Below are 24,471 nucleotides of genomic sequence, written 5' to 3' on the forward strand. Positions count from 1 at the left end.
TCTGGTACAAATGGTATACCAATCGGTTTCTCTACAGAGTGTGCAGACACAATAGCAGTCATATAGAACCACTCACTTGACGAAAGGTCTATTCCTAAAGACTGGAAAGTAGTATAGGTCACAGCAATATTAAAGAAAGGAAATAGGAATAAACCATTGAATTACAAACCCATATCAATGACCTCAATTGGCAATAGGATTCTGGGGCATATACTGTACTCAAACATGAATCACCTTGAAGAAAATGATTTATTGATACATTGTTGTTTGTTGTTGTTGTGGTCTTCAGTCCTGAGACTGGTTTGATGCAGCTCTCCATGCTACTCTATCCTGTGCAAGCTTTTTCATCTCCCAGTACCTACTGCAACCTACATCCTTCTGAATCTGCTTAGTGTATTCATCTCTTGGTCTCCCTCTACGATTTTTACCCTCCACGCTGCCCTCCAATACTAAATTGGTGATCCCTTGATGCCTCAGAACATGTCCTACCAACCGATCCCTTCTTCTGGTCAAGTTGTGCCACAAACTTCTCTTCTCCCCAATCCTATTCAATACTTCCTCATTAGTTATGTGATCTACCCATCTAATCTTCAGTATTCTTCTGTAGCACCACATTTCGAAAGCTTCTATTCTCTTCTTGTCCAAACTATTTATCGTCCATGTTTCACTTCCATACATGGCTACACTCCATACGAATACTTTCAGAAATGACTTCCTGACACTTAAATCAATACTGGATGTTAACCAATTTCTCTTCTTCAGAAACGCTTTCCTTGCCATTGCCAGCCTACATTTTATATCCTCTCTACTTCGACCATTATCAGTTATTTTGCTCCCCAAATAGCAAAACTCCTTTACTACTTTAAGTGCCTCATTTCCTAATCTAATTCCCTCAGCATCACCCGACTTAATTAGGCTACATTCCATTATCCTTGTTTTGCTTTTGTTGATGTTCATCTTATATCCTACTTTCAAGACACTGTCCATTCCATTCAACTGCTCTTCCAAGTCCTTTGCTGTCTCTGACAGAATTACAATGTCATCGGCGAACCTCAAAGTTTTTATTTCTTCTCCATGAATTTTAATACCTACTCCAAATTTTTCTTTTGTTTCCTTTACTGCTTGCTCAATATACAGATTGAACAACATCGGGGAGAGGCTACAACCCTGTCTTACTCCCTTCCCAACCACTGCTTCCCTTTCATGTCCCTCGACTCTTATAACTGCCATCTGGTTTCTGTACAAATTGTAAATAGCCTTTCGCTCCCTGTATTTTACCCCTGCCACCTTTAGAATTTGAAAGAGAGTATTCCAGTCAACATTGTCAAAAGCGTTCTCTAAGTCTACAAATGCTAGAAACGTAGGTTTGCCTTTCCTTAATCTTTCTTCTAAGATAAGTCGTAAGGTCAGTATTGCCTCACGTGTTCCAGAGTTTCTACGGAATCCAAACTGATCTTCCCCGAGGTTGGCTTCTACTAGTTTTTCCATTCGTCTGTAAACAATTCGTGTTAGTATTTTGCAGCTGTGACTTATTAAGCTGATAGTTCGGTAATTTTCACATATGTCAACACCTGCTTTCTTTGGGATTGGAATTATTATATTCTTCTTGAAGTCTGAGGGTATTTTGCCTGTCTCATACATCTTCCTCACCAGATGGTAGAGTTTTGTCAGGACTGGCTCTCCCACGGCCGTCAGTAGTTCCAATGGAATATTGTCTACTCCGGGGGCTTTGTTTCGACTCAGGTCTTTCAGTGCTCTGTCAAACTCTTCACGCAGTATCATATCTCCCATTTCATCTTCATCTACATCCTCTTCCATTTCCATAATATTGTCCTCTAGTACATCGCCCTTGTATAGACCCTCTATATACTCCTTCCACCTTTCTGCTTTCCCTTCTTTGCTTAGAACTGGGTTTCCATCTGAGCTCTTGATATTCATACAAGTCGTTCTCTTATCTCCAAAGGTCTCTTTAATTTTTCTGTAGGCGGTATCTATCTTACCCCTAGTGAGATAGGCCTCTACATCCTTACATTTGTCCTCTAGCCATCCCTGCTTAGCCATTTTGCACTTCCTGTCGATCTCATTTTTGAGACGTTTGTATTCCTTTTTGCCTGTTTCACTTACTGCATTTTTATACTTTCTCCTTTCATCAATTAAATTCAATATTTCTTCTGTTACCCAAGGATTTCTACTAGCCCTCATCTTTTTACCTACTTGATCCTCTGCTGCCTTCACTACTTCATCCCTCAAAGCTACCCATTCTTCTTCTACTGTATTTATTTCCCCCATTTCTGTCAATTGCTCCCTTATGCTCTCCCTGAATCTCTGTACAACCTCTGGTTCTTTCAGTTTATCCAGGTCCCATCTCCTTAAATTCCCACCTTTTTGCAGTTTCTTCAGTTTTAATCTACAGGTCATAACCAATAGATTGTGGCCAGAGTCCACATCTGCCCCTGGAAATGTCTTACAATTTAAAACCTGGTTCCTAAATCTCTGTCTTACCATTATATAATCTATCTGATACCTTTTAGTATCTCCAGGGTTCATCCATGTATACAACCTTCTTTCATGATTCTTAAACCAAGTGTTAGTTATGATTATGTTGTGCTCTGTGCAAAATTCTACCAGGCGGCTTCCTCTTTCATTTCTGTCCCCCAATCCATATTCACCTACTATGTTTCCTTCTCTCCCTTTTCCTACTGACGAATTCCAGTCACCCATGACTATTAAATTTTCGTCTCCCTTCACAATCTGAATAATTTCTTTTATTTCATCATACATTTCTTCAATGTCTTCGTCATCTGCAGAGCTAGTTGGCATATAAACTTGTACTACTGTAGTAGGTGTGGGCTTCGTATCTATCTTGGCCACAATAATGCGTTCACTATGCTGTTTGTAGTAGCTTACCCACATTCCTATTTTCCTATTCATTATTAAACCTACTCCTGCATTACCCCTATTTGATTTTGTGTTTATAACCCTGTAGTCACCTGACCAGAAGTCTTGTTCCTCCTGCCACCGAACTTCACTAATTCCCACAATATCTAACTTCAACCTATCCATTTCCCTTTTTAAATTTTCTAACCTACCTGCCTGATTAAGGGATCTGACATTCCACGCTCCGATCCGTAGAACGCCAGTTTTCTTTCTCCTGATAACAACATCCTCTTGAGTAGTCCCCGCCCGGAGATCCGAATGGGGGACTATTTTACCTCCGGAATATTTTACCCAAGAGGACGCCATCATCATGTAATCATACAGTAAAGCTGCATGCCCTCTGGAAAAATTACGGCTGTAGTTTCCCCTTGCTTTCAGCCGTTCGCAGTACCGGCACGGCAAGGCCGTTTCGGTTATTGTTACAAGGCCAGATCAGTCAATCATCCAGACTGTTGCCCTTGCAACTACTGAAAAGGCTGCTGCCCCTCTTCAGGAACCACAAGTTTGTCTGGCCTCTCAACAGATGCCCCTCCGTTGTGGTTGCACCTACGGTATGGCTATCTTCTGTATCGCTGAGGCACGCAAGCCTCCTCACCAACGGCAAGGTCCATGGTTCATGGGGGGGTATTGATACATAACCAACGCTAATTCAGAAAATTTTGATCTTGTGGAAAATGGCTAGCTCTTTATTCCCATGAAGTAATGAGTGCTGTCTGGTATGGCGAGTACACACTCTAACCTTGTATACCGGTAACACAACCAGTCTGTAGTTGCAACACTTCTTTATTGATTACACATACACCTGAATTCATCAGCAGTAATAAGGAATTAACATAATTTGCAAATCAAGGCCCTATCCACAATTAGTATTTAAAAATGCACAAAATGAGCATAAAACATTGTAGAGCAGAGAAACAGCTTTGTGTGTGTTTATGTTCATAAATTTACTGACTTCTTTTATTCAATTTGATGAACATTTGATGGACGCGAGTAAACGTTAATCTATTATGATTTTACAAACACACAATCCAAAGGGTGAACTTATACTCAACTTTGGGCAGTAGAAAATCTTCTGCCTAAAACAAGCCTCTCGTTGAATGGAACAGAGAAATCACATGTTAACAGCGTCCTGATGGTCCTGAGTTCAAATCCTGAGATTTCTGTCACACTGCAAGCTCGCAGGGCGAGGTTTACTCGCGTCGACCACTATGCACGTTTCTGAAAACAGGAAAATATGAGTGGCAGACACACTGTAGTATATACAAGTTACACAAATATATATATATATATATATATATATATATAGAAAAGCCGTACCTTGATGTAAACATATTACAAGCTATCCCATGAACAGAATTAAGGAGCTTAGTTTCCTTTGATGAAAAAAAAATCTAGATACTAAGTACCTAACGTGACAATCCATATGCACAAGAAATTATTAAGAAACACCAACTACCACTAATTTGTAAAACCAGAAAATTCTAAATCTATAACTAAATTAAGAAATGATGTTCAAGTGAACCAGCCACTTTCAGCATGCCACTAAGCACCAAATCCAAACTTACAAATGCGAGGCACTATTTCTAGCCACTTTAGTAACATAATTTCATGGCCGTTCCAGAAAATAACTCACATCGCCACCATTGCAGTGAATGTTTTGCTGCCCACTAGCACAAGCAACTGCAACAGTCAACAGTCCTTAAGTACACAATAATATTCACTGTATATAGAAGGAGAAGCCCACCATGAAAGCCTGGTGATTAATTTTTTCTTCTTCATGTGAGATTCCCACACCATCCATCCACGTAGCTCTCAAGGTATTAGCAAATCCTGATCGCCACTGGCCAGCCGTGTCAATACAACTTTAATACTTTTTGGCAGCGGCCCATGCTTCTTCGTTGCTCCAACTCAACTGGTCCTCATGGCACATGGCCGTGCCATGTGACATGGTGTTGCCAGCTCCCCGCAATGACAACATCAAAAGCACATCACGTCACAGACTGACTCGGCTCTTGCATGGACCCACTCTCCTCGACTTGCGCACATGAGTCCCCATAAATAGCTAGCCTCAAAGACGCAAAGAGAACAAGGCACAGGGACAATGATCAAAGATGGAAGTAAGAATCAATATTGCCTGGTGCCAGAAACCCACTGGCTCACTGTCGACAAGGGATCTCAGATTGATTCCATATTCCTAGATTTCCAGAACGGTTTTGATACCAAATTCTCCGCAATATCCTTTCTTTCAGGAGTGCTAGTTCTGCAAGGTTCACAGGAGAGCTTCTGTAAAGTTTGCAAGGTAGGAGACGAGATACTGGCAGAAGTAAAGCTGTGAGGATGGGGCGTGAGTCATGCTTGGGTAGCTCAGTTGGTAGAGCACTTGTCCGCGAAAGCCAAAGGTCTCGAGTTCGAGTCTCAGTCCGGCACACAGTTTTAATCTGCCAGGAAGTTTCATATCAGTGCATACTCTGCTGCAGAGTGAAAATCTCATTCTCGTTTTGATATCGTTCTGCACAAGTGACTATTAATCAAATTGCGTGCATATGGAATATCATATCAGTTGTGTGACTGGATTCATGATTTCCTCTCAGAGAGGTCGCAGTTCACAATGGTAGACAGAAAATCATCGAGTAGAACGGAAGTGATATCTGGCGTTCTTTAAGGTAGTGTCATAGGCCCTCTGCTGTTCCTGATTTACATAAATGATCTAGGTGATAATCTGAGCAGTCCCCTTAGATTGTTTGCACATGGTGCTCTAATTTACCATCAAGGAAATTCATCAGACAATCAATTCCAATTACAAAATGATCCAGAGAGAATTTCTCTATTGTGCAAAAAGTGGCAATTGACACTAAACAAAGAAAAGTGCGAGGTCATTCACATGGGTACTAAAAGAAATCCAATAAATCTTTGGTATACGATAAATCGCACAAATATACGGGCTGTCAATTCGACTAAATACCTAGGAATTATAATTATGAGCAGCTTACATTGGAAAGACCATGTAGATAATATTGTGGGAAGGCGAAACAAAGACTGTGCTTTTTTGGCAGAACACTTAGAAGATGTGACAAACCCACTAAAGAGACAGCCTACATTACACTTATCCATTCTCTGTTGAAATATTGCTGCATATTATGGGATCCTTTGCAGGTATGATTGACGGAGGACACTGAAAGTGTGCAAGGAAGGGCAGCTAGTTTCATGTTATCGTGCAATAGGGGTGAGAGTGTCACTGACATGATATGTGAGTTGGAGTGGCAGTTACTGAAACACAGCAGTTTTCTTTGCAGCGAGATATATTTATGAAATTTCAATCACCAAGCACTTAAGTGCCTGGCAGAGTAACCATGTAGGTGCAGATGTAGATATAGATGAGAACCTTGTGCCTACTATCAGATTACAACTCAGTTTATCCCTAACACATATGCACACAAAATATCATCAGATAGTACAGGATGCTATAACGATAATTGTTGTTAAAAATAGATCAGAAATACAGTTTCCTATGATACATATTATGATGAATACTACTCTGAAAATGGAGAAAAATCCCAGAAAGTTTGGTGATTTGTGCCAGATCTGTATCCTAGAACATTACCTAAAATCATACAGCTTGGTACAGGAACAATCTAGTCAAGAAAGCAAGAGTTACATGCTCTGATTTTACTTGCTGCTGCATTGTGAAGTTCATCTGTAATGGACATGGACTTAAAACTGATTGCACCCGACCTCCAGCCAGAGAATTTTTAATACTTGCAACAAAAAATACAATAAATGGTTAACAATAGAATACCACAATACAATACAAAGTGATGTCTCCTCTGGATCTTTTTAAATGGACCCATTAGAACTTAGTTGATGCATTTTAAAAGTTGAAGGTTTAATCATTGCTATTTTTTTTTAACAGTCGTATTGACCAACTAGGATCACGTTAACAACTTCAGTTCCTATTCTTCCTTTGTTGTTATTTCCTATTTTTCCAGTATTCCCTCATTTTCTCCCCATGAAGTCTCTTCATTTCTTCTGTCCATGTTGTTCCCGATTTTTTATTTCTTCTGCTTTGAAAGCCTTCCAAATTTAGTATTTTGTTTTTAAAACAGTTTCTTTCTGCTATTTCTGATTCTTTGATGTTGTTTCTTTCAAGATCTTTTCTTACTTCTGTAATCCACGCTGTTTCTGATTTCTTCTTCCAGAAATATATTATTATTTATGATGTTGATAATTTTGATTACTAGATTCATCTGCTTATTTACTAATATTAGGAACATTATGAGCCTACATTATGTGGTAGGTAAAATGTTGGCTGCAAATTACTTACCTTATATGAAAAAATTCCAATCTTACATAAACCACAGTTTTACATGTTATGCAACACAATGCCCTGTCACTGGCTAATGGCCACAGCTGCAATTCTGTGTTTCAGGAAGTTAAATGAAAATTTTCTCCAACAGGGCTTGATAAAAAGTGTAGGTTCTTGTTGCTGATCCACTTTCCAATGATCCCTCTGACCTGCAAATTACATCTGCATGTGAACATGGGTGCAGGTAATGGTAATTAGAAGTTGAAAGAACAATCTCATCTTGAGTTTTATTCTTGAGAAAATACAATAATGCTATTTCCTGGCCTAGTACTATTGTGAGTAATATTACTATTGTCCACAAATCAGACAGTTTAGAATGATTATAACTTGTTTTGCATCACATTAAAAAGAGACTAAATGCCTTTTTGTCTACCTTACAAGGTGATTAATGATTGAGAGTAAATTCTTTTCTTTGCCCCCAGAGCCGAGGCATAAAATGATGGGCACCTTGTCTGCTCCAAGGCAGTAGACATACCTGGAACAAAGAATGTGCATGTTAGACAAAATATAAAAAGATATACCTCACCAGCCAGACATGGTCTGGAGTATATTCAGGAACAGATGTAAATGAAAAATTCGGCAAATTTATGACCATATTCAAACTGAAATTTGACGAAACATTTCCTAAAATAACACATACTGTGGGGAGCCTCCCAGAGAAAACTGGGTAACAAAAGTAACAGAATCCTCTCAACACTTAAATACCTCAGCTATAACAAAGATAATGAGGGGTCCCAGTCTTCTCACAGGTTTTCCTCAAACACAAAAGGACATATAGGAAATTGCTGCAGGATGCAAAAGGAATTCAAATTAGTAAGGGCACACAAGTGTTCAACAATAAGAGCAAATCAGCAGTAAATATAGTATAAAACAAGAAACTGGTAGCACAAAGCCAAAACAGACAAATACAAAAACAAAAAAATAATGGTGATTAAATAAATAAGCCTAAGGATCTGTATGCCTTTATAGACAGTTACTTTAGCAATGTAGCAACCAAACTGCAAGAAAAGTTACCAAACATACAATATATAGCTACAAATAACTATGTGCCTCACATAATGCTGCTGCTGAAACGAAAGAGGAAATCGTTGTGACCGTGCCTTAACTTAAGAATAAATTCTCCACATTTCTAAATGAGGCTCCTGTGTGTCTACTAAGAGACTGCATTAGCAGCATAAAAGCATCTCTAAAAGGTATTACAAATAAATCATTCACATTCAGTTGCTTCCCTGGTTACATAAAGCAAGCAAAAGTTCTTCCCATCCACAAAAAAAAAAAAAAAAAAAAAAAAAAAATGTTATAAGGAAAATATAGACAACTCCAACCCAACTGTCTTCATTTTCAAAAATAATAGAAAATATTTTGAAAAACTGACTTATGGATTATTTAAATAAAGATCAACATCTGTGGAAAGGATGGTTTGGTTTAGATCTTACCTAGCAAACAGGGTGCAGCAGTACATATCTCTGAAATTTCAGATGGCTGAAAATATTTGGTATTGAGATAATTTAAATAGGAAGTACAACAGGCACATTCTTACACATAATAGACACAATTGTTCACTAAGTTAACAGTTATTGACAGCATTGTTGATTCAAGAAGCTCTTGACAGGAAAGATCACAATGTCACAAAATATCTATTGTAAGGAGACCACTTAGTCACAGTAAAGGGCTTGTTGCAAGAGCAACCACTGAAAAACACTGTAAATAGTCCACTGCTCAGGTGACCACTGCACTCATTGACACATCCTGTCACACAAGCTAACACTAGTTCCAGTACAAGATCTGTCACTTGTGTGACAACTGACATCACAGCATATCACATCACACAAGTAACCACCTTATACACTACAGAATCCATCACTTAGGACACCATTGAAATCACAATGCATCCTATTACACAATCACTAATCTGCCCGAGGACATACAATGAATGGGCATATTCTGTCTTGTGCGTGTGTGCATATGCATTACATGCAGGTCGGTCGAGTGAAGTTGCAGCAGCAGGAATACACTAAAACCTCTGCTCCCTAATCATGCTGGACCCCCTCAAAGTGGGCACACAGTGGGATGGAAATATTTTTGATATAACCTAGACACCAAACTTGCAGCCTCTGTTGTTTGGGTCCTGTATTCTATTTCTACGAAGGGTGGCACACCAGCTTACTAACACTGCTGCAATGTGGTCAATGCTGTAAGCTCACAGCCTGACTAACTGTATTTTCAGTGCTACCTTTTGGCCTGTGCTGTAAGTGCATGACTTGGCTAGATCACAGTACTGTGTCTGGCCAAACTGTGAAGTTTCTGGTTGCAGTCACTATCCCAAACAAGGGAGTAGCAGAATGTTCAGGCAAATTGGCCTGGTTAACACACTTGACACCCAGAGTTTGATTGGACCAGTGGTTGTGCTAACTGGGGAGATAGTGGCAATGACATCTGAGGGGAGTGCATAGAGGTGGGCTCAGATGGGAAAGTGTATATCAGCTTTACATGGCCCAGTGACTCTGCCTGAGTGTTCCCATTTACGTAAATTTGCAGGATATGACGACCTCGTCTAAAAGTCTTATCAGGACTGCAGTATAGACATTGGAGGCCAGGCCTCACCTCCTCAACCCTGACAATTACATGCATGGCAGTGGGCAAATCTGAATGAATGAAGCAAGCTGGGGTCCCATGCCGAGAGTAAAGTTGAGGAGAGATGTGTGCAATATAGGAGTGCAGGCCATCCAGGAACGCTGGAATGTCAGAGACAGAAATGGTAGCAGAGAATTCACATCCTGTGGTGATGCAGAGAGGGCAGACATAATGAGTGGTTACTAACTGACAAATGCTCTTGCCACAGTTTCAGCTGAGATGTATGGAATTGGTGTTACCTCTGGCCAAAGTGGGATATAAGCAATGAGTGGCAAAAGATACCACAGACCATCAGAGATGAGGAAGTAACAATATTAACATGGACATGAGTAAGCCTCCCAACAGGGGCATAGATGTGCCGGTCAACCTTACTAAGCAGACACACAACACAGAATAGGTCCCAGCTGCTACAGTCTGCGCAGAAGAAAGGCCACACATAGTGATGAATCCTGATAGTAGCCTTAATATCAAGATGTCACAGATTGTGGATGGCGTCAAAGGCCTTCTGGGGAAAAGTGGCTGTTAGTAAAATTTGTAATTCGGCAGTGGAGGTTTTGCAGAACAGTTTGTGGCTGTGTGAGTCTGAGGCCAGTGTTTTGGTTTCAGCAATAAGAGGCGTGCTCCATACTAACCTCTTATGCTGCAGCGACTGTTGTGAAATTGATGCAATCAGTGAACCCAGTGACACATGACAGACAGCTGCATTAATATTGTCCATTCTGGAGATACACCAAATGTCTATGCTGGACAGAGAGATATAAACCAGGTGGTGGAACTGACATGGTGAGCAGTGATTGTTGACTGCTACAAGGTGTACATGGTGGGCCTGGGGTCTGGAAATGTAATTAAATTCTTGGTCTCCAGTGATGGGCAGAAGTAGCAGATTGGCTCATAGACAACAAGCAGCTTCCCATCATTGGCTCTCCAATGGTGTTTTGTAAGCAGAAGCTTCTTTGAAAAGAAGACAAGTGGCTGCCAGGAACCACTGAGGCGTTGTTGCAAAACTGCACCTAACGCATAGTCACCAGCATCAACCACCAGTGCTGACTGGGCATCATGTGCTGCCACAAGTGCAGAATGGACAAAGCTGTTCTTGGCAGCAGTGAAGGCAGCATTAATTTGGTCCATCCAATGAATGGAAAGACCAGGAAGAGTGTTTCTCAGTTGCTCTTGAATCAAGGTTATGCTAGGGAGGTAAATCTGGGGGCCCAAGAATGTCACCTGAAAGACACCAAAGATACATTTGGAAGGATTAATGGTAGCCCCAAAACTATTTAGCCATTGAAAGACTGCTGAGAGATATTCAGTTAGTTAGTTACAATATTATGAAAAGAGTATATTGCCACTCACCATATAGCAGAGACATTATGTTGCAGACAGGCACAACAAAAAGACTACTGAACACATAAGCATTTGGTAAGAAGGTCTTCCTTTGAAATAGACAAACCACACACACACACACACACACACACACACACACACACACACACACACACACACACACACACACACACACACAAATCCACACTCACGTACTCAGGCAAACACAAAACAAACACATGACCACTGTCTCTTGCCTCGACAGCCAGAGACAGTGGTCATGTGTGTGTGAGCTGCATTTGCATGAGTTTGTATAATGTCTATTTTGGAAGAAGGGTTTCTGACTGAAAGCTTACATGTTGAGTAGTCTTTTTGTTGTGTCTGGTAGTGACTCAACATCTACACAATATAGTGAATAGCAAACTATCCTTTCATAATATTGTCATTATTCCAGCCTGAATTTCCCATTGTTTGATTTAGTTATTTAGTTAGTTATTTTTGTGTTCCTTGGATCATTTAGCATGAGTATTTGTAATGATGAATGAGAAGTTTTACATTACATGCTGAACTTTTATAAGGGTTTTTTTAATAAATACCTGTTTGAGTTAGTAATTTTAATTTCTATCCACTACATTTCACACATTAAAATAAATAAGTTCTCCTGTTGAATAGAAGGAGATGTGAAGGAGAAACTTTTTAAGTTTGTTTTCACATTAAGTTTTGCTGTGTCTGACATTTTATGCCACTGGGAAAGTGATTAAAATTTTTTGTTGCAGCACTATGCATCTCTTTTTGTGCTAAAGACAACCTTAACATAACATAATAAATGTCTTTTTCATTCTAGTATTGTAATTCTGTATATGAATGTTCCTTTTGAACTGTAGTGTATTACTTACAACAAACTTCATGAGAGAAGAAACTCGTATACTATGAAGCAGTAGTCAGAAAGCCCAACTCTTTAAACAGTTTACAAGATGTTTGTGGGTGAGCACCACATATTATTCTTTTCTGAGAAAAGAAGACTTTCTTTCTTAAAGATGAGTTACCCAAAATGTTATGTGACATTATTGAATCAAAATATGCAAGATGTGTCACTTTACTGATTAGTCTCGCCACAAGTTTTGCTATGATTGTAGGTGTAAAAGTGGCTGAACTAAGTAGTTTTAGGAATTCCAAAATGTGCTTTTTCCAGTTTAAATTCTCATCAATATGGACACCTATTTAATATTTTCTTGCACTTTGTTACACTTATCACCAGTGTAGTACAACTAGATGTGTAGAACTGAATATCTCATGTCATTTAAAAATGAATGGTGAGACAATTTAAGAATACCAGTCCATGATACTTTAAAAAACTTTGTTAACCATTTTTTCAGTTTCTGTATGTGTGATGGGATTGATTACAACACAGGCAGTGCATATGGATAAGAAAAAAAAAATTCCAGGATTTTTCCAGTTAAAAATACACTATTTCTGGAGTGAAAATACATTATACCTCTGCTGAAAGTACATTTTTTCCATGTTAAGTGACAATATGCTTTGGCTTGGAACTGTAAACCTTTCCAGTCCTTTGAATGGTGAACGTGCTATACAGTGGCAAACAATTTCCCAGCACTTTGGAAAATGAAACCCAGCAAAAAACAATGCATTTTGGAAAGATCTTTAATGCACAACAATATTTACAGTGTATATTTTTGCATTATGGAACTCCTGCAAATACAGCATGGTAACTACTGAAGAAATGAAATCAAGTTTGAGATATGCTTTTGTCACACAGTAGTAGTTTATGTCACATGATCTCGCAAGCCAATGACAGCAGATATTCAGAGCACAGGACATATGATGTGCTCTGCCACTAGTGGCATTACTGTTAAGTAGTGCAGACACACAAATAGGAAAGGTTGATGATTTAAGTTAATGTACATACAGCATAGCTGCCATAATAGCTAAGCTTTGACATATAATATTACTCCTCAAAAAAATTTAGGTGTTTTTCTTTTCTGGTGATATGGTTATACAGGATTCTAAGAACACAGCTTAAATTGCACAGCTGAATATTTCTGGCAAGCTTTACTATAAATGTAATTTCTGTGCATCAAATGATTCATGGGTTACCTGTCTAAATGTGGTCTGCTGAGCATTTTGACTCTTGCATATAAAAGCCAGTTATGGATGTAATTGCTTAAGAACTCACTTCTCACATTTTTTTAAGGAGAATTAAACTTTTTGCCAATGTTATTGCATAATTCATAATCTATGAAAGAACTAAAATAAATATGAAGAACTATCCTTGAATCCTGGTGTTTTTCAGATTGCTTTACCCTTTAAGATATACCAAACCACAAATGTGGCAGTAAAATATTAAATAACAGCATAAATGTCTGGTCTTCAATGTTAAGTTTTGAATTAGTGTCTAACTCTCTGTGATTTAAGAAATTCAATACACATTCTCACACATAACATAATTCATGTTGTATAAAACAAAATTTATTTTGAAGGTAATACTTCTTCAACCACCATTCATTATGTTTTCCCACAACCTGTTTCAAATTTAAGCAGTTGTAACACCACACTGATTGAAACAAGGGCCATGACAAAAACATGTTGAAGGCAAGTTGTTGTTATGAATTACTGCATAGACTTTGACCCATTTTGCTGCTGGCAGAAACTTGTGCGTGCACTGTGTATTTTTCTCCTTGTAAATGGCACATTTTCTTTGCAATTAAAGTTTTGTTTTGGAGTTATTATCTCATTTATGTTTTATTGCTGAAATATTATTCTGCAGCATTGGTCTAAAGTAAAATTCTTTCTTAGAGATCTCTATTACTGCCATTCTCATTAAAAAATTTACCTGAAAGCTAATAAAATGAAAATTCCCAGGAGTCTAAAAAATTCCTAGGTTTCATCCACTAGCCCTGGGGTGTATACACCCTGGAGTACTACTGTCATTTGCTTTTTGTATATTTGCCAGCATATTGTCTATATTTACAAGAAACAATAATGGACACAAGACTGAGCTTTGGGGAACACCATATTTGATTTTCTCCTGTCAGAATTATGTCCTTGGACTACATTGGCTATTTGTATCATCAATCCCATAAAATGTCAGTTTATATCAGAAAATACTGCGATTCACACAGTAAAACCCCAAACTATTATTCAGTGAGGATATTGTTGTGAAGGTAAGACACTTTCTTAGAAGTCAGCAGTTAAGTGTTGCTACAGTGAAGAAGAGCAGTTAAGTGTTGCTACAGTGAAGAAGAAAGTGCCAGGATGAAAGCTGAGGTACGGAAGCAAAAGTTCATGAAGCACACCATCAATGAATCTGTGCTACATCTGTGCAGCATTTTGGAGATAAAATGATATGTACAGTGATTCAAAGAGACCAAATTATGTGTTGAAGGCTTTCTTTGGACTGTCACCCGTGGTGACTGGTATTTGGATGAATGTGTTAGTTCAGTCAAGAATACTGAAGTGCACCTTAGGGCAATGGTTGAAGTAGCAAAGTTCTAGAATAGCATACATGTCTGGGATGGTGCATGCATTAGGAGTGCAACATTTGCCACAAATTTGTCAAAATGTACCCTTTCTAGGTGTGAGGCGGAGAAGAGAGGAATACAGTTGAGTTGCTGTAAGTTGTTCCCTGACAGTTGCAGTGGGCTAGGTATGGTACCTTCACTGTCCTCTCTCAACCAATATCATAATGCCATTTTGTAAACATGTCTGTGGCAATGCCTCAGTAGATGGCTACTGTGGTCACCTGCAGCTGTTAGTGCTTCACAGCTGAAAGCTGGCAACAGAGCAGTCAGGGACCTTCTTATGCTGTCTCTACTATAGGTTCTGTTGAGAGGGCAAATGAGGCCATTACAATCCATAAACTCGAATTTGGCTTTAGCAGTAACAAGTTGCTCCAGTGTGAGGTGTTTGGACCTGCTGATAACTACAGGGCCACATGTGATGTGAATATGATGCACTGCGCTGTGTCACACTTCCCTTGGTGCTCCAGGTGGGAGTACAATGGCTGGATAATGGTCAAGAAGATCCTGCTACTGCAGCATGGATGAGCTTCAGCAAAAAAATTGCACAGTGCTACAGAACCCACTGTTATGCCACTGGAGTCCTTGTCAATGAGATGAGAGCCAGGAATGTTAGGGAGCAGCTGAAAATGTGTTAAAGTATCAGCACCAATGACTAGTTCAGTGACAATTCTGATGGTGAATTTACAGCTGAAGGTTCATTGCAATCCTAGATCCAACTGTAATGAATAGGCACCATAAGTGGTGACAGGTGAGTTGTTGGGAGCTGACAGTTAAAATAGTGTTGGTCAACACCCAATGAGCAGTGTGTGTGGGTGGTCATGCAAGTTAGACCATATGTCTAAAAGAAAACAAGGGTCAGATTTTCTGTCCGAGATGAAAAAGCATTTTGAGGCAGCGTGACAACTGTATATGCTCATTTGCAGATGCTGCTGGCATTTGGGTGGTAGCACGGTGGGTGAGATTGGGAAGTTTGCTTGCCAAATGTGGAGTGATTCCAACACATTGTGTGTTGGTCTTTGGAAGGACAACAGTAAGGGGTGTGCCAGTGAGGATGAGGTGGCGTGGGAACAGCAGCTGGCTGTCCGTAACCTGCAGACAGTTGAGCTGTGAGGGCTTCAATCTGGGTTGTAACCAGCTGGAATTACTGGCTGACCTGGCGGTTACTGAAGTATCGCGGTCCACTGTGCAGAAAGGTGGTGTAGTTATCATGTCAGAGGCAGTGTTGCTTGGGTTGGTAGTGGCAACATGAGCTGCATGAGAAGATGTGGCTGCAGTTAGGGCGCAGCTACAGTGTCAGTGCAGGATGCTAGTTCTTACAATGCAAGTGCCTGCTCAGTTGCAAGGCTCGTGCACGCCTGCCGAGGCAGCCAGATCGGCAGAAGCACATGGAGCAGCTCATCTGGAACCTTTCTGATGTCGATCATTTTGTAGAGGTGGTGCAGGAGATGCAAAGAAGTTCTGCTGCTAATGTTGCCACCAGTAATCAGCCAATGTTTGCTCTCAGCTGGGGACACAGAGAGGTAGCAAATGAGTTCCCGCTTGAGATGCTGGTATGGCTCAGTGGGTTGTGGCACAGAGATGTCAGCATCCTCACTGGTGTAGTGCTGGTCAAGCTGGCTGACAACACAGGCATACTTTGTATGCTCCAACATCATGCCACTGCGGTTGAAGCAACCACTGACCTGCTTGGACAAGAGTGTGAATGTGTATGTCAAAAAGCGGCTGGTCAGCTGGAAACTTGACAGACTGTGGGCTGCAGCTCACTGGACAATGATGAAGTTCCATTTTCAGCAGCAGCATGGCAGTTAGTTTGAAGGGCCTCATTTGAGATAACTGTGACGTATTCAAAAAGGTAAAGCATTTGGCAATAGACGCGTGTAGGTGGCGCCTCTTTTTGATAATTTACATAGCTAGCACAACAGACATATTCTGGGACATAAAAACACAATGGCTCACTAAGTACAGGTACATTTACTAACAGAACTTTTTGTACTAGAAAGTAGTCACAGAACCATACTAGAAAGTAGTCACAGAAACAATCACAATGCTACAAAGCACCCATCATGGGAGTGAATGCTTAGTCACTGTAAAGGGTCTGTCACAGGAACAACCACTGAAAAACATGTAAACAGTCCATCACTCGGGTGACCACTGCATTAGCTGACAATAGGGTGCCACTTATTTTGCTTTAAAAAGTTATTCGATAAGTTTTTTGCTCATATCTTAATTTTTTTCTATTTGATTACATTTAATTTTTAACAAAATTTCATCTCCGTAGGATGATGTTAACCAATGCTGTCTAGAGCACCAAAATTTAATTTTAGGAATTTTAGGTTTTGTAGTTTTCAGACAGTGTAAATGTTATTTAGGACTGCATAAAATTACGACTAAATAGTGTATCTTTTTACTTTTTAGGATGTTTTTACTATTCTTCAAATTGTTTTAATTTTTATTGCGTTCCGGGTGCAGTCTATGATATTCTTGAAGACATCAGAATGGAAATTCCTTTTGTTCCTCATCTAATGAAAACCTTATATTAAATTAACACATCTTTCAGCAGCATCATTAACATTTTTCACTCCTGTACTATTCTTTTAGCATGTAGATGTGAAATGCTGCTGGTCCATGATGAAGGGGCATTCTTGAATAAAACTGGTGTTCATAAACTACAGGCAAAAGGACAGATCTCTGCTTTTGCTTGACACAGGAGTCAGTTGATGCTTTCTTTCAAATGAAGATGAGACTGAATTATGAGATGTAAATTGATGAATGAAATCAATAATAAACGGTAATAAGAATAATGTTAAACTTTCCTTATAATGATCCATCCACTTCTCCACAAAGTGGAATAATCTCTTTCAAATTTGTAGATTTTCTCTGTCCAAATTTGCTACCATTTTGACTTCGGTTTGTACATCTACATCATCACCAAAGAGTGACAAGAGATACAACTCTTCTGATAAATATTTCAAATAATAACTAAATTTTCTTATAGCTGCTTCTCAAATCATGGAATCTACCCATTTATATGAGTTTACATCTTTTACATAGCAGAGAGCCACATGAGGAGTTTTTACAGCTGTAATGCACTGAAGTGACATAAACACTTAACAATGAAATCAGAGACAGCTCTCAATGCATTTTTATTTTCAAAGAATACTTCAAACTGTGATCTTAGAAGGAATGTTTTTATGCAATGAATTGCTGTTTCCATCCACTGTGTTTGATGCATTTCTCTGGGAGGGTATATTCTCAGTTTTTTTCCAAATTCCTCTCTCACAAATATTACACAGAGCTCTAAGAGTTTCATGTCTCACTGTTGGTTTATATAACTCACTTACATAAGTGTCTAACATCTCCAATAATATCTAGATCTTTAAAAATAAATCCACAATCTTTTTAGCAGTGTGAAAATTCCTGATACTGATACTTCTACAGTCTGCTCTCAACTGTTGAAAAACTGGTAAGCCACAATAACGTATTACATCATGGTACTTTATATGCAAATACCGTTTTTAAAATAGTTTTACATAAGTGATGACAGCATGGGAAATACAATGTCTCTCTGTCCTATTTGTGTTCACAAAAATTACCTGTCCCATTAAGATGGATACTGTTCGAGGCAGTTTTGTCACTGCAGAGAGTCTGCACATTATTGTCAATGCACCAGTATGTTAATAAATTTCAAACACAATTTGCTTGCTCTTTACCAGAGTTATTTCATAATTCTGGAATGCTAAAAGCTGTTGCCTGTCTGAAAATGTAACATACCCAAGACAGCCCAAAATTTTTCAGTATTGTAATCTTTGGTACCTTGCCTTGCAGCATTGCCCAAAGAACTACTCTCAGAAATACATTCATACCCCCCCTCCCCAACAACATCAAATTAATCTGAACTTGGTAATTCCGTATGCAGTGTTTTGATTGCAACAGAATTTTGTACAGGCATGTTTTTAGAGTCATTCAAACAACATTGGAGGGTGAATACTGAAAAATATTGAATTTGGAAAATATGTGACATCCAAACTAACACAGTCCATCGCTCAAATGACCAGTATTTATGCTACCACTGAAGCCACAACAGACCCCATCACACAAGCAGCCACTGAAATTATGACACCAACACAAGACACATCACAAACCAATGCATTCTGCCTTGTGTCTGTGTGATTAAGCATTATATGCAGGTAAAGTAAAGTTGCAGCATTAGGATCACATCTGTTGAGCGGTACTTAAGATAGGTAAATAAATTAGTGAAAGCAATGTGAAGTAGAAATTAGAAAATAAATGAAAAACTTAGTTTAGTTTAGAAGAGTTACACACTGGCAAACATTGGGCAGAGCAGCAGTGGCAACGGCCAGCACTTGCAAGTCAGCACATTCAGGAGAAGCCATTGCCCTCCCCACATAAGCGGAAGCTGTCAGTTCAGCCGTCAGGGCATCGCCCGACCGGCTCATGTGTTTCTCAATTGTCACATGTGATCAAAGGCCCTCGCCTACATTCCAAGAGCCAATGACTGATGTTAAGAAGATTCTTTGAGAAGCTTTTCAATGTGACAGAAGAGACAATGACCATGAAGTCGTTCACCTCCAGTGAACTGAAGTAAATAAATACACGAGACGCAGCAGGCCCGACCGTAGTTTTCAGTTCAGTTTCGGTTCAAGTTCAGTTCCAGTACAGTTCAGTCAGAGCTGAAGATCGTCATGCAGGAAGAGACTACATCATACACAGAAACACCAAGTCCACCTGCTGTAAAGGAATAGCAAGCAGCAGCCTCGCCGTCAGAAGACAGAAGTTAGAAGATATTTGAAGACTGATTTTTATGTACCCGGGTGACTCGTGAGGACAGGAAGGAGACAGCCTCACATCAGCAGTCACCTGTGAGCTGGTGATGAAGATCTGACAGCCAAAGACTGGCAAGCTGGAGTCTGTTGTTCAAGTCCAGGGCACTGGCCTTCCCCTGCCGCGCCGCTCCGCTGGCCGACGCACGACACTGATACATGCAGCCGCATAGAGAAGAGAAACAATGGGACGCCACATCCAAGGTATCACCAACTGATTCACGACTTTGTTGTCAATAATTAAACGGGCCACCTCACGATGCACGTCTCCAGTCAACTGGGCAAAACAGTGACACAAGATACACACCGTGAGGCGTAATCAGACACCGCTCCTCACGCAGCAGAAGGCTTCGCAATCGACACAGCTGCCGCTCTCCCAGCCAGAACAATCCAGTAAGGAAACCATCATACAAATCTTTCAATAAAAGTTATCTTATGTAAAAATGCTGTTTCATTCTACCTCATACCCAAGCCGAGGAAGTAATTTATTTAGTGTTTTTCACCCTGACATAATGCTTTAGAATCAAATGCCCTTTGCAGTAATGCTCATCCTGACAATTGACTAGCATCAAAAGAAGTTACCCAGTTAAACATCTGAAACCTCTACTTCATACACTTAAATTGGGGGTACAGTGGTATGAAAAAATTGATATAAATTGGACTCAAGACTCTCAGCATCTGTCATTTGGGATCAAGTGTTATATTCTGAAGCACAATGGCACATCCTCATACTAGCACTGTTGCACCCTAGGCAATGCTGTAAGCTTGCTGCTTGACTAACCAGTGCCGTGTGTAGGGCTGTGCTGTAAGTTCACAATTTGCCCAGTAGATTATAATACTATAGCTGGCTGAACTATGTGACTGTCAGTTGCAGTCACTACATGGTGAAACATCTTTCAAGTACAGAATAATTGTACACTGGTGTCCCTCAAGGGAGTGTGTTAGGCGCAGTAATGTTTCTCATCTATGATGCTAGTTTTAAAACTTCGAAGTCATCACCACATATCAGTGCTAGAAAAATGATGTGCCCACATAATAATAGGTCACCCGTTATGGGTAATCACATGATGTGTCAGTGCTCTAGGTAGAGATCCATGATGCAGGTGTCTTTCTTAGCCCAGTAAATGGACAACAAGAAAGATTGATTAGAGGAACGAAATGATGTAGTCACCAATTTTTCTATAGTGGTACAAGAGAGTGTTATGAACAACATATTAAAAATTCTGAGCAGTGCGGTGTAAGGGATGGGGGTGGAGGGGTTGTTGAAAGTTTGCTTTCTTACTTTTTCCCAAATAAATAAAAAAATATGGGTGCTAGTGAAAACTTTCCCAGTGAAAAATCAAACTACATTAAATTTCCTGCAGAAAAGTTCCTATTCATTATTTCGTCTAGGCCAAGTAGTTTTTGCATTGAAAACTATGGAAAAATCATATACTGTCAAAAATATTGATTTAATAGCATACAATTAATGTTTATTTTTAAATGGTGTGGGTTGAAAACATACATTAAATGTGTGTGCAACATCTAAGTGCCACAGAGCCCTATTAATGGATGAATTGTATTCCTTGGGTGTAACAGGGTGAAAGCAGAATATCTGGAGTAGAAGCACGAGGGAAGGTAGGTTTTCAGATTGTGTTCGGGGTTTTCCTTCCTTCAAAAATTTGCAAGCTGAATGTTGAGCAAGTTATTCCCCATTGTATCTACCCCACCACATCATAAGAAGAAACTGCAGGAAGCTTCATGAAATTATGCTGACCCTCCACAGTGGCCCATATCAGCCACTGGTGATGCAACACGCAGACATATATGGAGGATGTTTATTGTAAACAAAATGCAGTAACACTACATGAAATGCAAACATGAGTTACTACTAACACTAACACAAGGAATGCACACGGACATCATGTACATAAATATCTGCACACTGTTCTACACTGCCAGAAAGGAAACTGATTCTTAGTCATTCTGTACGGCAGCTGAAGTGTTCTTCTGGGAAAGGCGAGTTTCTTGACTGTGAGCACTGCTCAATTGTCAGGTTATAGATGAACTTTACCCTCCCAGGATTTCCTGTCCAGTTCTCTTACATGAGTAGACAAAATAACTTCACTAAGCTTGTGTTTATATAGTAGAGGTACTTTCAGTTTACTAAGTGAGTACTTATTCACAGTTGTTAAGTGAGCCAGTAAGTGAAAATTCTCAACGGCTGGGGCTGTCAACAGTCCATCACACTGGAGACCCTATCCCAAGGGTAAATGCTGTCCTTACGTTGATTTCATTGTATCCACATTCATTATCTGGAATAATTTTCAAACCCCGAAGTTTATGCCTCTGGTCTCCCAACATCTCAACTGACTCAGAGGCATAAACTCCAAAACTCTATAATGGATGTGGTGGGTTACATGTGTGTTGTAGAAATTCAGATATTTCAACAGGCACTGAGGTTACAAAAGCGACGGGATAGCAATATGCACACGGTAGGAGTATTACGTACACAAGGACTAAAAGCAAATTTCAATGGTGGAGCTGTAATTTGTACTCAGGCAATCCATTTGAAAAGGTTTCTGATGTGATCAAGGTTGCACAATGGGAATTAACAGACTTTGAATCCAGAATGGTAGTTGGAGCTCCACACATTGGACATTCCATTTTGGAAGTCATTACGGAATTCAGTGTTCCACAATCCACAGTATGAATAGTGTGCCAAGAATACCAAATGTCAGGCATTACCTCGCACCACAGACAAGGCAGTGGCTAGTGGCCTTTACTTAATGATGTAGAACAGCGATTTTACATAGAGCTGTTGCTGTTAACAGACGAGGAACACTGCTTGAAATAACTGCACAAATCAGTGTGGGACATACAACAAATGTTTTCATTAGAACAGTGTGGCAAAATTTGGCGTTAATGGGCTATGGCAGCAGACAAGTAAGGCGAGTGCCTCTGCTAACAGTATGAAACTATCAGCCAAGATACACCAGTAGATAGACCAGAAATAACTGCAAAAGAGCATAAAATTATCATCAAGGGACACCAACTGGCAGTGCAAATTGTGAATGGGTGTATCACACTTTAACAGAGGAATTGGACATGAGGAAATTGTCTGCTAGACAGGTGCCATGACTCTTTAATGGAAGATCAGAAATGTATCATTAAGGAAATGTCTGATCAATGTTTGACCCCTTTTCTGAGCAACCAACAAGAATTTTGTGCCAGTCTGTGATCACAGATGAATATTGGGTATATTACTACAACCCAGAGACAAAATCACAGTCAAAGCACTGGAAACATAATGATACACCACTAGTGAAGAAATCAAATGCAGTTCAGTCAGCAGTAAAAGTCATGGCATTAGCTTTTTGAGATGCAGAAGAAATTCTGCTGATAGATTACTTTACTGTAGACAAACAATTAAGGATAAGACTATGCTAGCTTCCTGGTCCAATTACAGCAAAAAATATGTGAATAAGGTCAGGTTTGGCAAGAATGAAAGTCATCATTCATCAAGACAGTGTGTACACACACACCAATGTTATTGCCATGAAAAAAACATGTGGACTAAGATATGTATTTTCAGCTTATTTGGCTCCATCAGACTTCCATCTCTTCCTTAAGCTCAACAATTTCCATGGTAGACAGAGATTGTCCACATACAAAGTACAGGCTGCAATAGTTGTCAGTATTTTGCAGGTATATGGGATCTAATTTTTTTTTGGTGAGATCAAGGCTGTGCAGTCCTAAAGCACTGATCACACAATGATCAGCACAGTACTGAAAACACTATCAAGAAGGTACTGACTCACATGCCAATGGAAAGAGCAAGCAGTAAAGTGTTATATTAATCTTCAAGCATTTTGGATTCCTATTACCTGCCTTCACTCTACTCCGCTCCATCACAGGTTGGCACTAATATGTCTCCCATTTCTTTGAGAGACACATTGCAACTAATTGTTCTTTCTTTTGCCTTGCTTCTACTTATAATTTTTTGTGGTGCTCCTCTCATTAAAATGGCCTCTAACCTTCCAACACAACCCATGCCTACCCCTCTGGTTGCTGCTGGCTTTGATCTAATCCATTTTATTCAGTTTCAGAAGCACCAAATGTCACAGTTGATGATGGTAGGCCAGCAGCTCATTGCTGAACAAGCCACTGCTGCATCAACTCGACCACTATAGCCAGCCACATCTACAACACCACCTCCATGCATTCCACTATTCCTACCTTTTGATGCACAACAACAGAAATGGAATGAGTACTATGCTCAGTTTGTTGCTCACTGTGCCAAACATAAAATGTGAGGTACTGTGAAACTTTCATATTTCTTGTCAATTGCCGGCCTAGGAGTTTATCACCTCACCCAGAAGTTATTCCTAACTAGTATGCTGGAGATGCTCGATTTTGAAGATTGTTTCCTCCCTCACTAAATATGAGAACCAGGTATGGATTATTGCAGTTCATTAGAAGTTCTTTTGCTTGTGGAAAAAGCCAGAACGGTCATATTGTCAGTGGATCACTGAATCTCAGGGTTTGACACAAGTGTCCTTTTCATTGTAGCTGTGGACAGTACTATAGAGATGCAATGATCTATGATGCAATTACCCACAATATGCCAGAGAATTGGATTCATTAACAAATTCTCAAACATTTTGATCCTAAATTGAGACAAATTATTGAACATCAGGACTCATGATATGCCATGGAAAACTTTGAGGTAGCTTGAATTTGCAGTGTTATGCAAACTGACAAACAGTTATGGCCTTGCAACTGACCACCACACACAAATAGGCTACCTTGCTGTCACCAGAGTAAAGAAATGTCAACCAGTGTGTCTGCTGTGAAA

At 39.6% G+C, this 24,471-nt stretch overlaps 1 long non-coding RNA gene across 1 annotated transcript in view; it reads right to left on the minus strand.

The window, feature by feature from the left end:
* Window positions 1-7,285: 7,285 nt before the first annotated feature.
* Window positions 7,286-24,471, minus strand: part of LOC124724325 — a 44,509-nt gene continuing 27,323 nt past the window's right edge. The window contains exons 2-3 of the long non-coding RNA XR_007006598.1: window positions 7,674-7,775; window positions 7,286-7,449 (exon numbers count right to left, since the gene is read on the minus strand). This is a non-coding gene — a long non-coding RNA (uncharacterized LOC124724325). The remainder of the gene's footprint in view (window positions 7,450-7,673; window positions 7,776-24,471) is intronic.

This window comes from Schistocerca piceifrons, chromosome 1 (assembly GCF_021461385.2).
Source record: "Schistocerca piceifrons isolate TAMUIC-IGC-003096 chromosome 1, iqSchPice1.1, whole genome shotgun sequence".
Taxonomy (NCBI): domain Eukaryota; kingdom Metazoa; phylum Arthropoda; class Insecta; order Orthoptera; family Acrididae; genus Schistocerca; species Schistocerca piceifrons.